General features: G+C 37.2%; 1 protein-coding gene across 1 annotated transcript in view; it reads right to left on the bottom strand.

The window, feature by feature from the left end:
* The window catches only part of COG5 (component of oligomeric golgi complex 5), a 300,018-nt gene that overhangs the window by 198,945 nt on the left and 82,545 nt on the right, over positions 1-18,528 (bottom strand). The gene's annotated exons all lie outside the window — the stretch shown is intronic.

Raw genomic sequence — 18,528 nt, 5'->3', positions numbered from 1 at the left:
GTCGTAATTGTTACCTTTGCATTCAAAACCACATATATTTCCAAAACTTTAACTGAGACAATAGCATGATTCCTCAAGATACAGTTTTGCCCACTAATCATAAAATACCTAGGACTTATTAAACTTTTTACACTTATGGTGAGATTACATAAATTGCAAGCAACTCTCCAGTGCATAGCAAGTGCTATTGCAAATGGGTTTACTGTTAATTCCATGTTGGATTCAGCGGTTCAGTTTTGAACTGAAAAACTGCCTTAATAAAATCAGAGATTGGCCAGCAAGTAATTATACCTTTACTTATTCCATTATTCTAAAATTGTTCTAGTTTACTTTTTAGTGACAATAGAAGCTTCTTGGTGTCACAATACAAGAGGTAAATCAACATTACTTATGAAGACTAAAGAGAATGATAAATAGTTGAAAAGTATTTAAATTTTTGAATAACAGTCATAATGCCACATCAATCACTGACTCACTCATCCATTCAACAAATATTTACTGCGTAATGATGTGGTAGGCACCATACTGCAAGACACATCAATAAACAAAAGAGATACACCTGTGGAAACAAGTCTTTAATCTGTCAAGAATATGTATAAACAGAGCCACTGTGTAGAGCTACACTGTCTACTTTGTAACAACTGCCATTCACATAAACTACACTGAGAATAGTGCCCCTTGAAGCTGTGGCATCACCAGTCACCAACCTTTCTAAGAACCTTCCCTCACATCCATGTAACTGTAGAGGGAGAAGTCCTGATCCTATGATGTGGTTAAATCTGACTGTCTCAAGAATTATCTAAATCAAAGTATACCAGTCATCATCTTCTATTTTCTTGAATTCTCAAAAAAATAACTCCGTGTTCTTCATCTCAAAACAGCACATTCAAAAATATTAAGTGCTGGAACTTTTAAGAAATACCTTGTTTGCTTAAGCTAGCTTAAGTGTCAGCTTTAGTGCTGTCATATAAAATCAATTTCAACTAATTTCAATTCTGAATGAATAACCTCAGTTTTAGAGAGACTAAATAACTTTCATAAAATTACACTGCAGACCGGGACTATATACGCCTAATGAGGTCATCGAGAACTGGTAGTCTGTCATCTTGGGCATATATATACTATGGTAGCCAGCCTCCCCTAATGAGCTCTGCCCACTGATAACCACACTCTTCTGCAGTATAATTTATTATTGTATCAAGATTTATCTGTGTGAACCACAGAATATGGCAGACACGATGATATGTCACATCTGAGATTTGATTCTGAAAGACACTGTGGCTTCTATCTTGCATATCATACGCTCTCATATTCGTTCAGTCTCTCTCTCTCTCTTCCCACTTACTCTGGGAGAAAAAAGTCAGCTGCCATGTTGTAAGCAGCCCTATGAACAGGCTTCCACTTGTGGGAACTGAGGTCAATCACGTGAGTGAGCTCTGCAGTATCTGCCAGCCCCAGTCAAGCCTCCAGATGATTACAGCATCTGAACAGCTACTCTGTAATCTCAAGAGAGACTGAGCCAGAGTCACACCCATTAAGCTGTTTCTACCTCTGGATTTCTTTACAATAGTTTGTTATTGCTACCATAAAATTATAAAACTAGTGGCTTAGAACAATAAAATTCGCTATTTCACAATTCTATAGGTCCAAAGTACATTGGGTTCAACTGGTATTCTCCGCTTTGGGTGTCACAAGCTTGAAATTAAGGTGTTGGCTACCTGCATTACTTTGGAGGCTCTGTGGAAGAATCTGCTTCCAGAGTCATTCAGGTCTTTGGCAAAACCCAGTTCCATGAAGGTCCCTGTTTCCTTGCTAGCTGTCAGCTTCTAGAGGCTGCCCGCATTCTTTGGCTCCTAGCCTCTGCCGCCATCTCACAGTGTGAATCTCTGTGAACCCCCTTCTGCCTTATCTCTGACTCATGCCTTCTGACACCAGCTGGGAGAGGTTCTCCATTTTTAAGAACTCATGTACTACACTGAGTCTATTCAGACAATCCAGATAATCTCCCTATCTCATGGTCTATAATCTTAATCATATTTGCCAAGTTTCTTTTGCCAGATAATGTAACGTATTCACAAGTCTTGGGAAACAGAACACGAGCAACTTTAGGGCCTATTATTCTGAGTACCATACCCACAGAAACAATGTGATTTATAAATGTGGTTTTAAACTTGTAACTTCCAGGTGTCATTTACTACACAAGAGACAACCAACCACGATACCAAGAGAAAAGGTACTCTGAAGTTATTAACCAGTATAGTTATATATAAGGTGCTCAATATATCACATATTCATATACACACATGCACACATGATGCCATCAGACATCATGCTAAATATTTTTTCATACGTTATCTCATTAAATTCTGCCAATAACCATTTATCATTATGTATAAGATGAAACTCCTGGTAATTGGTAGAGTTTATTTTATTTTATTTTTTTTTAAAGATTTTCTTTATTTATTTGTCAGAGAGAGAGCGAGCGAGAGCGAGCACAGGCAGAGTCAGAGGGAGAAGCAGACTCCCTGCGGAGCAAGGAGCCCGATGTGGGACTCGATCCCAGGACGCTGGGATCATGACCTGAGCCGAAGGCAGCTGCTTAACCAACAGAGCCACCCAGGCGTCCCGGTAGAGTTTAGATTAAATCCCAGTTATTTCAAATCCAGACTATACTTATAAAACCTATTTTTCTTTCTCTTTTGTAATCTAAAGTTTCAAGTTATAAAATTTCAAATAACAGATTTTTATTCTAACCATAGTCTTTATTTTTTTTTTTTTTTTTAAAGATTTTATTTATTTATTTGACAGAGAGAAATCACAAGTAGATGGAGAGGCAGGCAGAGAGAGAGAGAGAGGGAAGCAGGCTCCCCGCTGAGCAGGGAGCCCGATGTGGGACTCGATCTCAGGACTCTGAGATCATGACCTGAGCCGAAGGCAGCGGCTTAACCCACTGAGCCACCCAGGCGTCCCGGTAGAGTTTAGATTAAATCCCAGTTATAACCATAGTCTTTAAAAATAAGTTTCCACAATTGGCTTTTTTCTTACTGACTCCCCTCTTCCACAAAACATGAAATGCTTTAGTAACTGCGCTTGACACCTGAAATTACTTCTTCTCTGGAAGAGTAACGTGAATAACATGCTTACACCAGTGTTCACTTCATCTCAGTGCCTGTGCTTGCTGAGGTCCTTGACTCATGGCAGGGTCGGAGGTGGGGGGGCTATATCCCAAGACCAATTTCAATCTCATCTTACTTGAAGTCTTAGCAACATCGAACAATGCCGACCACTCCAGCCCTAAAGCGCTCTCTTTTCTTTGCTTCCAGGATAGCACAACCTCTAGTGTGCCCTCAAGTCACTGCCTCTCTTGGTCATCTCTGTGGTATTCTCTTCCCATGTCCTCCTTACTTATCATAGTTTCTCAGGGTTCAGCCTTATTTCCACTCCCTCTGGGGGACCCAACTCTATAGCCCTTCATATTCAATTGCCAAGTATACACTGCAACTTTCAGATCTGCATTTTCTTCTTCTCCTGGATTTCAAACACACATAAGCAGTTCCCTATTACATACATACACCTGTGTCCAATAAACACCTCAAATTCAACATGTCCCCCCACACACTTAAACAATCATCCCTCACAAAATCACTCCTCCTAAAAGCCATAACTCAGGAAGCCCTACTGTCCACTTAACTTGTCCAGATAGTCCTGTTCCTCTCACCAAATCTCACTGTTTCTATATACCTTTAAAATGGATCCTATTACTTTGTTCCAATCCTCAATACCCCAATAATTCTTACCGCCATCAACTCTTGCTTAACAAACTAGGTTTCCCCATATCTAAGGTTGTACTCCCAACTTTCCAAACCACTTGACATTGCTGTCAGCATGATCTTTCTAAAATGCAAGTTTGATCATGTTACTTACATGCCTTAATTGGAATTATCATTGCCCTCCTGTAAAAGTTCAAATCCTCCAACATGGCTTGCATGACCAGTTACTATCTGGCTCCATCACCCAACACTTCTCTGTCTTCTTCCTTTGTCTTCCCTACCTCAAACTTCTTCTAGGAAAGGCGGTCTCTTTGATCTGGTATTTTTTCACTGATCTGAACAAGCACCCATCCCCTTGATCTGCCTAATACCTAATATCATTCATATCTCTCAGCATATTTACTTCCTCCAGAAAGCATTCCCTAATCATCTCCCTCCAGAGCAGTGCCTCTCTTATGATTTCTTAGTACCTCATACTTGACCTGTATTGACCCTACTAAGTCTAGTATAAGTACTATCATGGTGTATTTATTTATCTGTCTCCCTTAATAAACTATAAGTTTGTTATTTATCATTGTTTACCTAAGCCGCTTACATACCATCCGACACTGGGATGTACTAACAAAGTATTTGTTAAATGATTAACCAAGTGATCAAACTTCCTCTATGGTGATTTTGATTTTAGTTAAAATAATCTCCTGAACAATAGTCATGTCTCCACAACATAAAAGAATTGCAGCTGTAAGTACAACAGTCAAATTGCCCATATTAACATAGTACATTCAGAAGATATAAATGATAGGAATTTCAAGAATTCCCTGGTTTTTAAATGTGACTCTTATAAGAATTATTCCACATGGTATCATTAATGAAAATCTGAAAAATACAGAGAGCCAATCAGGAGAAGTATGGGAAAATGGGCAGGCCTAGGCTCACACATTAGCTAAATGACTCCCTGAACATCAACAACACCAACATGTGTTACACACTGTTGTCTCTACAAATGAACATGTCACTAAAAACCAAGTTATCTTCCAAGACAAGTGAAAAACAGTCAAAACCTAAAATGTTAACTCATCTAATGTTTTCACACAGCAATTTCCCCAGGTAACATAAGTCATTGTGAAAACACTTTTACTGGTCTCCTTTCTAAAGCTAGTGAAAACAAATGTATTTTTAACTTAACTGAAATATCTTCATTACATCACATGTTCAAAAAAAAGAGCATAACAGCATGGCACAGTTTTGATTCTATCAGTGTAAGAGTTCATCTATGATTCAACGGATTTAAATATCTGACACAGCTATTATGATATCAATAAAGTTCTTTTATTCTAGACTCAAATACCCTCACATCAAAGCATAATGTCAAACATGCATTTAAGAATATTAAATTCTTGTATTATGAAAGCTTCCAGGTCATTCAGAGCATCTTTCTTCAACTTTGAATAATTTTGAGTTATGTTTACATATGTAAAACACCCAATTCAAAACTAATTTTAGAAACTTACTCAAATAGATAAAACACTCATTAATGATGCCATTGTATGTCCAACAAAAAGAGGAGGGAGGGGAAAATCCAAGAGTAAAAGACAATTACAAAACTAATCAAACAAGACAAAAGCAAGCAATTAAAATTTAAGACACAAAGCACTGCCAAATTGTAGTATATATGATTGCAAAAGAATAATCAAAGGATAACTGCACCTCGCAAAAAAACACTTAGCACAGAGCATAAATAACTGTTCCATGATGTAGCCACTTAAGAGAACCTAACATAAATACAGTCCTTGAAAGCTTAAAATGATTTCAAATTTGAACTGAACTCAAAAAAATAGATAAACTCTGAAAAGTAAAATCTACAGATGGAAGTCTAGTACTGTGTGTTTTACCTCTGGGAATTGCAGGCTGCACCATGATTCTATTCTTACATTACAAATCTGTTGTGTGGGGAGCGGGGGAGGAATAACTATGTTACAAAAAAAAAAAAAAAGAATAGAACAAATTGTTGTAAGAACATGTAGTTTTTTAATGTGCCTTTATTCTTTACAAGTAACCTTATTCCTTAAAGTCTATTTTTTATATAAATGGATTCATCTATATTTAAAACACCCAATTCCCTTCATGTTTCCTGGTATGAGAGTGATCCAGAAGTCACTGCTACTTGACTTATATTACTGTTTGTTTTCAAAATCCATAATATCATAAGAAATATGAGGAAGGGATTCTTTTGTATTTTTTCCTTCCCCATCATTAACCAAACACTAATGCAAATCACTGTCAAGGAGAGGAAAGAAGAGAGACTGGTTGGGACAGCAGCTGTGTTGAAGCTCAGAAAGGACATGCGTTGGCAGATTTGTGAGGTGATGCCTGTGACACAATGTGCCTAGATTTAGTCCGATTCCTGAATTAAAAACAACAACAACAACCCCCCCCACGCGCGTGCGCGCGCGCGCACACACACACACACACACACTTCTGTACTTGACGTTTTGCCTTTTAGAGAACTATATCCCTTCCAACAAAGAACGTCTTTGCTTGAAATGTTTTAATTCATTAGTCTTATTACATTCTCATTGAGGGAAAATGAAGGAAAACATGGCCAAGATCAACTAACTCATAAGTATGTATCACAAAAATATCTTCTACCTATATATTTTTATTACAGCTTAAAAGGAATTTTCTTCCATTTCCAATTTGAATTCAACTGAAAGTACTTAAGATAAACCACTGTGGTAGTTTGGATTTTTTTACCCTTTAAAATCAACATTTTGAGAGGTCATAAATGCAAAATTTTAAATGGCAGAAGCAAATAAGCACACACTGATACAGTATAGTTGGAAGAATAAAGGAAGTTAATCCATATGATAGCAAAATGGAACTTAAGTTGTAAATGAACATTGAAAAGGGCTAAAGCAGGAATCCACAGAGTACATTTAGGCTTAAAGGTAAGGATATGTAATTGTCTTCTCATGACACAATAAAAGACAGATAAATAACCAAAGATCTAAACAGGCTTTAAGATGGGATGCACAGGAAGCAAGAAGTTGACAAAATTCAAACTTCTATTTTATCAATGAAGTAAAAAGTAAGGGTTTCTGGTATAAATTAGAGAGAAAGGAAGGTGGCTTGAACAAAGTTGTAGTGATCTATGTTACAGGTGACCAAAGTAAGACCTTTAGACCAAGCATTAAAGCTAAGACTAGTTTTTACATTTTTGAAGAGTAAGAAAAGAAAACAAAGAATTATATGCAATACAGATTGTATGTGGCATGCAAAGCCTGAAATATTACTCTCTGGCCCCTTACAGAAAAAGTTTCCCAACCCCTAGTCAATATAGCACCCGTGGAAGAAGGAGAAATGACAGAAGACATAAATTTGTAAAGCCCTTAATCTGCATAACTATGTGATCTTTTCTCCAGCACTGTTATCTTTTTTCTCTAACGGGAGGAAAAAAAAAGTAACAGAGGCACTTATGAAAGAAAACTGTCCAGGCTGAATATTTTAAATGCAAAGACTCTAAATTACAGGACACAAAATACCACCAGCCTATTATTAGACTATAACGTAAAAAGGCATAAAAAGTAAAACAAAGAGTTTAATCACTTAAAGACAGCAGTAAAGAGAATCCCCCAAGAAGGTTCATAATTAGTTACTAAAAGAAATTATAGGATAATTAGTTTTTAAAACAAATTTGGAATTTCTGCTTCCAACCTAATAGAGTAATTGGTATAGGACTTACCCTAGCAACTGGAAAACTGGACTAACTTTATGCTACTGTTTTCAGATCCTGGACAAAAGGAGAGCAAGGCTGTGATTCCTAGGAAACAAATGAAGTGAGCTCTAGAATTATTGAGTCTTTCTGCCTAAATACACATTCTCCTACAACATAAAAGGAAACCCCAGCAAGGCATAACTAATGGTCTATAGATGAGTTCAAGGGACAAATCTGAATTAAGGAAGGCTGAGGTAAATGGAAGGGGAAGCAGGTCAAAAAAATTTAAAAAAAAAAAAAAAAAAAAAAAAGGCAAGCTAAGCAGAGAAACAGTTCCAGAAATTAGTTTTTAGGATTTCTCGAATCTTCAAAAAAAAAAAAAAAATTGCTATGAAAACATACAGTGAGACTCAAAAAGGCCAGGCAAAGAACAACCAGAAAGCCTGCAAACTGATCAATTCTCAGAGTTCACAACGAGAGCACTACAACATATTCTAGCTTGAAGAACGAAATGAAGAGATGCCATTGAACACAGGGGCATTCAGTATATATCTTTGAAGGATCATGCCTTAATGGTAGAGCTAAGCTAGTCTTACAGTAGTTTCCTCTGAAGCTTACCCCATTTAGCTTAAAAACAAACCTTAAAAGGATCAAGTTGATCCACAAGTAACTTGATTACCTGACAGAACAAAGTGCAACATTCTTTAAAGGAAGACAACAAAATGCATTTACAGTGTTCAAACACAATGGTCAATATTCAATCAAAAATTATTATATGACCTCAACCACAGCAACATCTTCCTAGGAACATTGCCAAAGGCAAGGGAAGCAAGGGCAAAAACGAACTATTGGGATTTTATCAAGATCAAAAGCTTTTGCACAGCAAAGGAAACAGTTAACAAAACCAAAAGACAACTGACAGAATGGGAGAAGATATTTGCAAACAACATATCAGATAAAAGACTAGTGTCCAAAATCTATAAAGAACTTAGCAAACTCAACACCCAAAGAACAAATAATCCAATCAAGAAATGGGCAGAGGACATGAACAGACATTTCTGCAAAGAAGACATCCAGATAGCTAACAGACACATGAAAAAGTGCTCCATATCACTCGGCATCAGGGAAATACAAATCAATACCACAATGAGATATCACCTCACACCAGTCAGAATGGCTAAAATCAACAAGTCAGGAAATGACAGATGCTGGCGAGGATGCGGAGAAAGGGGAACCCTCCTACACTGTTGGTGGGAATGCAAGCTGGTGCAGCCACTCTGGAAAACAGCATGGAGGTTCCTCAAAATGTTGAAAATAGAACTGCCCTATGACCCAGCAATTGCACTACTGGGTATTTACCCTAAAGATACAAACGTAGTGATCCAAAGGGGCACGTGCACCCGAATGTTTATAGCAGCAATGTCCACAATAGCCAAACTATGGAAAGAACCTAGATGTCCATCAACAGATGAATGGATCAAGAAGATGTGGTATATATACACAATGGAATACTATGCAGCCATCAAAAGAAATGAAATCTTGCCATTTGCAACAACATGGATGGAACTAGAGCGTATCATGCTTAGCGAAATAAGTCAAGCAGAGAAAGACAACTATCATATGATCTCCCTGATATGAGGAAGTGGTGATACAACATGGAGGCTTAAGTGGGTAGAAGAATAAATGAAACAAGATGGGATTGGGAGGGAGACAAACCATAAATGACTCTTAATCTCACAAAACAAACTGAGGGTTGCCGGGGGGAGGGGGTTGGGGAGAAGGGGGTGGGATTATGGACATTGGGGAGGGTATGTGATTTGGTGAGTGCTGTGAAGTGTGTAAACCTGGTGATTCACAGACCTGGGGATAAAAATATATGTATATAAAAAATATATGTTTATAAAAAATAAAAAATTTAAAAAAAAAAAAAGGTGAGAAAAGGAAGAAAAAAATGAGAAAATAACACATAGAGCAAACAAAACAAATGTCAAGTGGAGGGCTTAAATCTAATGATATGGAAAATTATGTTGACTGTAAATGCTCTGTACTCCAGTTAAAAGACAGAAATCAAAATAGAAAAAAAAAAAAAGCCAAAACAAATTATTACAATCTGCAATAAACATACCTTTAAAACAAAGATGCAGAAGAGTAAAAAGACTGAGAAAATATGTATACGATGTAAACCACAAAACAAACTAGCTACACTGAAATCAGACAAGGCAGATGTCAGAACAAGAATTAATATTATGGTTAAAGACATACATTTCATTATACTCTTTAATGTGCATATACCCAGTAAAAATACATGATGTAAAAACTGGAAAAAGAACAAGGAGAAATAGACCAGTCCAGAATTATAGATGGAAATTTTACAACTCCTCTTTCAGTTAAATGTTACTCAGTATAAAGCTAGTAAAACAAACAAAAATAAAATCATGAAGGCTAGAGAATATGGGACCAATGTTATCAATCAACTTGACCTATTTAACATTTAAGAAACACTATGCTCAACAATGGGAGAAAACACATTATTTTCAAACATGGAACATTCACCAAGACAGACTACTTTGGGCCATTAAACAAACTTAAATGCATTTTTTAATACTGTAATTTTGCCAATTATTTTCTCTTAATGGAATTAAATGTGAAGTAAATAACAAAAAATTAGAAAATTACCCAATACTTGGAAATTGAAAAATTTTTAAATAACACAGGTGTCAGCAAAGAAATACAAGGGAAATTAACATACTAAAATGAGTGATATACATAATCAGATCTGTGAGATGTCAGTAAAACATTGTACTGAGCATATAGTCGATAAAAAGAGATTAAAGTCTATTAAAGGTACTTTCACTAATGTAGCAGATGGAAGGAAATACTAAAGGTAAGAGCAGAAATCAATAAAATAGAAATAATAATAAGAACATTGTTCACTAAGAACAGTGAAACCAAATGCTGGTTATTTGAAAAGATCAGTAAAATTAGTATGACTCTAGGCAAACTGAGAAAAAGGAAGATACAAATATCCACTATCAGTAATGAAAGGGAGATACAGTGCCAATCCTACAGATAACTAAAATATAGTGAGAAGCTGTTAAAAACAAATGGATGCTAATAAATTAGGCAAATTAAATGATATAAACAAAAATTCACACTATACTTATCATCAAAACAGACACAAGAAAATAGAAAATCTGAATCCATCATCCATTAAATTATTTCAATTTATAACTAAAAGGTTTAAATAATATAAAACCTCCTGGGCTCATATATCTTATCTTTTGAATTTGCAAGATGTGTAATGAAGGCTTGGTTTTGATCTTACATAGGTTTTTTTTTTTTTTTTACAGTTTTTTTTTTTAACTAAAAAAAGAAAAAACATTTTCAATTCACTCTACAAATCCAACACTGTCCTGATTCTAAAACCAGACAAAAACATTACAATAAAAGAAAATGGCCAATCAAGATTTCTTATGAATATACAGACAAAAGACTTCATCAAAATATTTGCAAATAGGGCGCCTGGGTGGCTCAGTGGGTTAAGCCGCTGCCTTCGGCTCAGGTCATGATCTCAGGGTCCTGGGATCGAGTCCCACATCGGGCTCTCTGCTCAGCAGGGAGCCTGCTTCCTTCTCTCTCTCTCTCTGCCTGCCTCTCAGTGTACTTGTAATTTCTCTCTGTCAAATAAATAAATAAAATCTTTAAAAAAAAAAAAAAAAAAATATTTGCAAATAAAATCGTGCAATATCTTTTTTTTTTTTTTAAGATTTTTGTTTATTTATTTGACACAGAGAGAGATCACAAGTAGGCAGAGAGGCAGGCAGAGAGAGAGCGGGAAGCAGGCTCCCTGCTTAGCAGAAAGCCCAATGTGGGGCTTGATCCCAAGACCCTCGGATCATGACCTGAGCCAAAGACAGAGGCTTAACCCACTGAGCCACGCAGGTGTCCCAAATCGTGCAATATCTTATCGGGTATTCTACCACAACCAAGTGGGTCATGACATTAATCTAATATCATGGTAAATAGCTGCCAGGACAGCTGAGGTTATAGGGCAACCAACCAACTCAAACTCTAAAGAAAAACCAGGTGCCTTGAAGAACATTTAGGACATGAGCACCCTTCGGAAAACAACAGTGGATACCAGTCAAAGTAATCCCTTACAGCTGTTAATGAATTGCTAGAGGCTAAAGGTGTGCCAGCAAGAGATACAGAACCTATGGAGGCCACAAACAAAAAAGAGAAGGTGTATGCACCCAATGCTTCTTCAAAAACCTCAACAGGTATGCACACACACACACACACAAAGATTAGGTGCAGAGTAAAAGGCACCGCAAGGCACCCCTCCTGGCATGGGAGTGGTGACAGTAGCAGCCATTAAGGGCAAGGCATAAAGTCCAGTCTGGCTCCTTTCTACCATCTCTAATACAAGAGGGAAAAAAAGGCCTGAAACCACTGAACGAAGTGCAACAAATCCTACCACTCTCTGGACATTGTTGAAAATCCATCAGAGCTAGGGTAAGTAAACAGCAAATAGAACAGAACAAAACAAAACCTATACATCTAAGGGAGGAAAAAGAATTAGTCCTACAAATGGAAGTAGGGAAGGGACATTGAGGAATCCCCTTTCCCAAAACCCAGGACACAGCGGTTGCCTGGTCCCTATGACAGCTCTGTTGCTATATCCAAAACAATAATGGATCTGGGTAGAAGTGGCAGCAAACTGGGCTTGAGTAAGCCAAACTGACTGACAACCACAATCTGTTTACATAGTTTGCAGACCCAAAGAGAGATGTTTTTGGTGTTTTTTTTTAATTTTTAATTTTTAATTTTTTATAAACATATATTTTTATCCCCAGGGGTACAGGTCTGTGAATCACCAGGATTACACACTTCACAGCACTCACCAAAGCACATACCCTCCCCAATGTCCATAATCCCACCCTCCTTTTCCCAAACCCCCTCCCCCCAGCAACCCTGTTTGTTTTGTGAGATTAAGAGTCACTTATGGTTTGTCTCCCTCCCAATCCCATTTTGTTTCATTTATTCTTCTCCTACCCACTTAAGCCCCCATGTTGCATCACCACTTCCTCATATCAGGGAGATCATATGATAGTTGTCTTTCTCTGCTTGACTTATTTCGCTAAGCCTAATACGCTCTAGTTCCATCCATGTTGTCGCAAATGGCAAGATTTCATTTCTTTTGATGGCTGCATAGTATTCCATTGTGTATATATACCACATCTTCTTGATCCATTCATCTGTTGATGGACATCTAGGTTCTTTCCATAGTTTGGCTATTGTGGACATTGCTGCTATAATGAATGTTTATAAGAGAGATGTTTTTGATCTGCAGATCTTCCAAGTGGCACACCTGAAGGCTGGGCTATTGGCCACAGCTCGAGAAGTCCCGGGGTCCATAAGAACACCCACAATGCTCTTCAAGGGGTGTACTGGTCAGAGCTATGACAACAGAGTCAAGCGATGACATTCACTCTCAGTTTCTGTCGCTGGCCCTGGCTGAAAAGCTGCAGCAGCAAACTGGATACCACCAGTATATATCTGGGCTGAACCCTAAGTGAACCAGGCCAAGGTATTTACAGGAACTTCTATAAATCAAGGGCTCCACTGAGCTAGGGCCTTTGCTTCAAGAAGTGAGAGATACTATTTCAGGATAGAGATACAGTTTCTCCCAAAAGGGGTCACTTTTGGGACACCAAGATGTCACTAAGGCCAGGCCCACTGCATCGCTAAATAAACCATCTGCACTTGATCAGTGCAATTTCTTGGGTCCTTTTCTTGTTAACTGTCAAGTCTGAGTCAAGCTACCCACAAAACAGCAATATCATGCTGGAGAGTTTGCAAGGAGTCTATGGGCCAGGTGCGTAGTTTTCCCAAGACCTGAACAGCAGGCCTCTTCAAAAGAGATGCACTTGGAAGCTGGGTCAGGCAGGTGGCACTGCTGTACTAAGAAATGGCCTGAGTACCTTAGCAGCCCTGTGTCTTTAACTAAAGCTGTGATTTTCTTTTCTCTCCTCTAGGGATAATCCATTGTTTGTGCTGGATCACTCAGGAAGGGGACATGCAGCATCCCACGAAGGGAGAATCTCCTGTGAACTCATAAGCATTCACAGTGTAAGCACGTAGAAGTAAAAATGGCAATACCAAATATACATTTGGCAGAGGAAGCCAGAACAACAGTATATTGAACAGGCCCCCAGACTCCACCCACACTCTAGCTTTTCTTGAATTTGACTGTTTTCCCCCCTGCGGGAACACAGACCAAGGAATTTAACACATACATAAAAGGGACTATAGCCACAGCTGCCAGGAGAAGACATTATTTTCTGACCGGGAGCACGGGGAGTACATCATAGTGGGGAAGTGGGGGAGGCTAGCCTGCGCAGGAGGACTGAAGTGGTGCGAGGCTTTTCTTCTGCTTGGCTCCTCACCCTGGGGTCAGTGCAACTTCCTCCCCCGTGCCTCCCAGCTCCTGCAAGAGCCTGGGCATCCTTAGTTTGCCCTGTGCACACTGCCACAGCTCCACCGTGCAGCCCACAGAGCCTTCAGCCTCCCTTGCCACCTCCAGTGCTTTCTCCCCATAGGACCAGGTAGGCTGGTGCTTGGGCCCCCTATCCAACAGAGCTGTAAAAGTTTGAATTCCCCCCACCCCCATCCTTGATGTTTCCCTACCATACTAGGCTTTACCCTAAGCAGCTGAGATTAAAGGGAAAGAGATGAATCAGAGGGTAAAAAGAAGGGCTCTGCACCAATAAGCAAGAGTTACGTATATGTTCAAACTGCCTACTTGACTTCAAAAAAGAAAGTTATAATGTATTCAGTCTACTCATACCCATTGCTGACACCTTTTGGCCCAGAGGCTTACTGCCTTATTGACGTAATAACATTCTTTCCTTCTCTAGCCTAGAGAGTAAGCATCAACCAAAGCATCATTCAGGCAGCTCTGTTCTAGGTCTCACTGCTTAGCCTCTAAATATTCATCAACAGGTAAGTCAGCAGGGGATCTACTAGCTTCCCACTTCAACAAGAGCATTTGCTACTAAACTGGCCCACAAGGGCACTTGTCTTTTCTCTTGCAGGAAGCTATGTTTCTGTCAACATCACGTCTTTATTTTAAAACTGTCAAAAATCACGATGGGTCTACGATTTTACTCTACTAGCAAGTTATGAAGCTAGTCTGTTTTTGTCATGGATGCTGCCAGAAGACCTAAGATGCCTTGGTCACCAGGAAAGGGCCTTATCACCCATGACACAGCAAGAAGAGGACAGTTCACCTTCCCACCCAAGTTCCTTTGGCAGAGGGGCCTAGATGAATACTCTATATACAGTGGATTTGCATTATAGCCAAATGACACTGAGCTTTAAAATTGACCATTTTTATAACAAGTAAGGAGTCCTTACTGCATAGCTCAAGATTGCTAGCTTCAAACACAACCCTGAGAACTGGTCCAGACAAAGAACACTCAGGTTTTTGTAATCTTGGTATACCCAGCAATACCCAGCAGACCCCAGGACATTTAGGAATGCTCAGTGCTCCTGGCAGAGTACTTCTCCCAATACATTCCTATCAAATCTAATATCAGAATATATTATCTAGTTCATCAACTGACTTGGTTTCAGGATACAGAAATGAATGTGATTTTGCATAATAAACTACAAAGGAGAATTACAGAAAGAAAATGAAGTAGCAGAAAAGCAAGAAGAGAAGCCAATGAAAAAAAGGCACAAACATGACTGTATAATTCTTTGACATAAGTGTAAGAGAAAAATATCAACAAAAAGCATCCATAATATTTAAGAATGTAAAGAAGAAGATAAGTCAGTGAAAATAGAAACCCAAAAAACTTGGAGCAGAGGCCCAAGGGGACAAGGCCCCCAAAACAACATGCCAACATTAGGACAACAAACAGAAATTAAGAAGTAGTAATAGTCACAGAGTCCAAAATCTAGATTTGGATGAGAAAATGGAAGGGAAAGCCATGTATTTATTTTTATAATATATGTGATGCTGACAACTGACTTACAAATACATAGTGTAAAAAATGAAAATGAAAAATTTTAAATGTCCAACTTAGGTTAAGTAGAAAGGCTGGGAGGAACATTTTGTGGAGTTTTTCTGTTAAAAGAATATGGTTCTTATGCATGTACTTTATCTAATTATAATCAGTTTTCAATTATTCTCATACCAATAATGAATCATCAAGATTATTGACTCTCTGCTACCTTGGCTACTCCCCATTTGATGAAGGTTTCAGCAGATGGTCCATTTCTATTTTTCTGGTAAAACATTTGCTGTGAAAGAAATTTAAAGTTGAGAAGCCAAATGAAATTTCTGAATTGCCTTTCAACCAAAATAATCCTTTCTTCATTGGGCTTTAGTATCAGAGAGAGTTGAGAGTTAGCTATATTAAGTATTCATTGAAAAAGCACCCTTGAAGCCATACAATTTAAAAAGTGCATTTTTCAGCAGTTAGGAACTGCTTTTGCATATATATTTTACAAACAGTTTCAAAGCACTTTTCAGTTGTCACTAATTATAATATTTCACAAAGTTGAATTTTTTTTTTATTTACAAACTCAGAATCATCTAAGAAGTAGCATCAGAAGTAGACACAAGCTGGATAAAAATGACCTGATATGAACAGTGCAATGTAAATGTGAACAATAAATCACTCTCTCACATTCACGGCTGTTCAAACTTAAGGCAACAGATGTATGCAATTAAAAATCAAAGACTTTCATATCAAAAATGTTAGGAATTGAAATTCTTATGCAATCAAAATATTTATAACAAAAAACCCCAGAACTTAGTGAAAGGATTTTAACGGAGATATTTGGGGCTTAGATTCATATCTATAACTTAGGTATCATTTGTAAGGTAAAACTGTTTTTCTAGGTCATCAATTAGCTAATTAATAATTAATCTATAAAATTATTTTATAACAAAATATCTGGTCTTAAGTCACCAACTGTTTAAAATTAGTATCTTCTATAAATACGAAATATATTAAATGCAAAAGTGTAAAAATTTGTTACTATGGAAATAAAAATCTTTGTAATTCTGACATAATTTGAGACTAATTTTTTCGTGAAAATAGTATAATCTAATTCTGAATCATGTATTTTAGATATTTTCATCTGTGTTAAAAACAAAACAAATGTAGTTAGGATTATCCTGCTAATAAATCACTAAACCAATCTGTGATTTTTAAAAGGAAAATGATACTAAATGTTGTGTGCAATAAAAATAATTGTTGTTTGTGGTATTTTGTGTATCCTTAATCACAAGTCACTTACTTGCACGGGGAATAAAGTGCAATGTCCAAATCTGAGCTTTTTTGCTGCCATTATTTCTTACAGAGATAGAATTTGTTTTTTTTCAAAAGAGTCTAACTTGGGAATACTGTATTACAGAGAGCTAAAGAAAACACAGAAAAAAGAATCAAAGCTATATTGTGTCCCAAAGAATGCTTGACTTGCCAAAAGTCATATAACTAATAAGCGGTGACTGAACCCAAATCATCCAATTTTAAGTCCCAAGTATCTTCAGAATTTTCCAGAAAGGGGGCCAACTATGGGGAGATGGGGGAAGGGGGAGGAAGTCACAGAGGTCCAACACTGGCTCTGCTACTAACTTACCTAGACTTTTTCAAGTCCTTAAACTTCTTTGAGTCTTGGTTGCCTCTACTTCATAGGGGCATTTTGATGATCAACATAAGTATACTTGAACTCTTTGGCAGAAAAGCACTCTGTGCATTTCACTACATTAATGATTTCTTGTCCCCAATACAAGTTTCAAATGATGCTAATATCTTTCCTCCAATTTTAGTTTGAAGCTCTGGTTTTAGTCTGAAGCTTAAAATAACACGGTGTGTCCCTGTACTTGCATGCTATCTTTCAACATGGTTGGCATTCTAACAACATCCTGTTCTGCAACCTTCAAAATGCATGAAAAGTAGCATAACAACATTTTAATATTTAGCATTACCAAGGCCGTGCATAAAATTTTAGGAATTCACATCAAAATTTTCCACATTACTCTCAACTTCTATACAAATGCAATTCAAAACTCACATACTACTCAGCCAGCCCCCTGTGAAGCTTAAACACTTCAAGATTACAAAAATGTATACTGCTTTTTTAAATTATAAAAGAACAATTCCAGTTACAAATTAAAAATTTAGCATACATTTTTAAAAATGAATTCTGATATTCCTAAAATAATGGAAATAGGTGATGATCAATATGCTAATAATTCAGTCATTTGCAAGGTCTTCTATTTTGTGAACACAGAATCCAGCCACTTTATATATTCAAACCTAAAAAAGCACTTTCCTCAATACTGAGTGTAGGTAAACAAAGTTAATAGAAATTTAATCTTAAAGTCATACTTTAATTACTTCTACTTGTTTTTATTCTTTTGACAATCTACCTTAAAATGGTTTAGCCTTATAACTTGTGAAGACACATAACTACTAGTTTCCTTTTTCCTTTACTGCCTTGTTTACCCGATAACTTTCACACACAGCTACATATACTATTTAGGGCACAGCAATCCATTATAACTGCCCAGGTCAAAAATAGAAATAGCCACGTGAAATAAAACATTATGGCAGTTGATCATTATATATCTACTAAATAAAAGGGTTACCAAAGGTGAAGACAGAGGAGTAATCTGAAAGGAAAGAACATGATTAAATCTTTATACATTGAGATTATGCTAACAGTAATAGCATTTAAAAAAAAAAAAACATTTTTGAGTAGAACCACCTTGGAGCAATCTCATTAATATTCTGAATGAATGAATGGAATGAATGAACACCTGAATGAATACTGCAGTCGTAACAAGGTTTAACACCTTGAGATGCTCACAACAATTTGAAATACACAGAAAAGATGACTTGAATACAAACAAACTAGTTGAAATTCAATGTGGTTCACAGTAAAGATGCAGTGGCTTTCTATTTGTAGAACAAAGAATCTCAACCAAAAACATATAGATGACGAAAATATTCCCGAGTGCAA

This window comes from Mustela lutreola, chromosome 4 (assembly GCF_030435805.1).
Source record: "Mustela lutreola isolate mMusLut2 chromosome 4, mMusLut2.pri, whole genome shotgun sequence".
NCBI lineage: Eukaryota > Metazoa > Chordata > Mammalia > Carnivora > Mustelidae > Mustela > Mustela lutreola.
The sequence above is the reverse complement of the archived record's forward strand: the minus strand, read 5'-3'. Positions and strand labels throughout refer to the sequence as shown.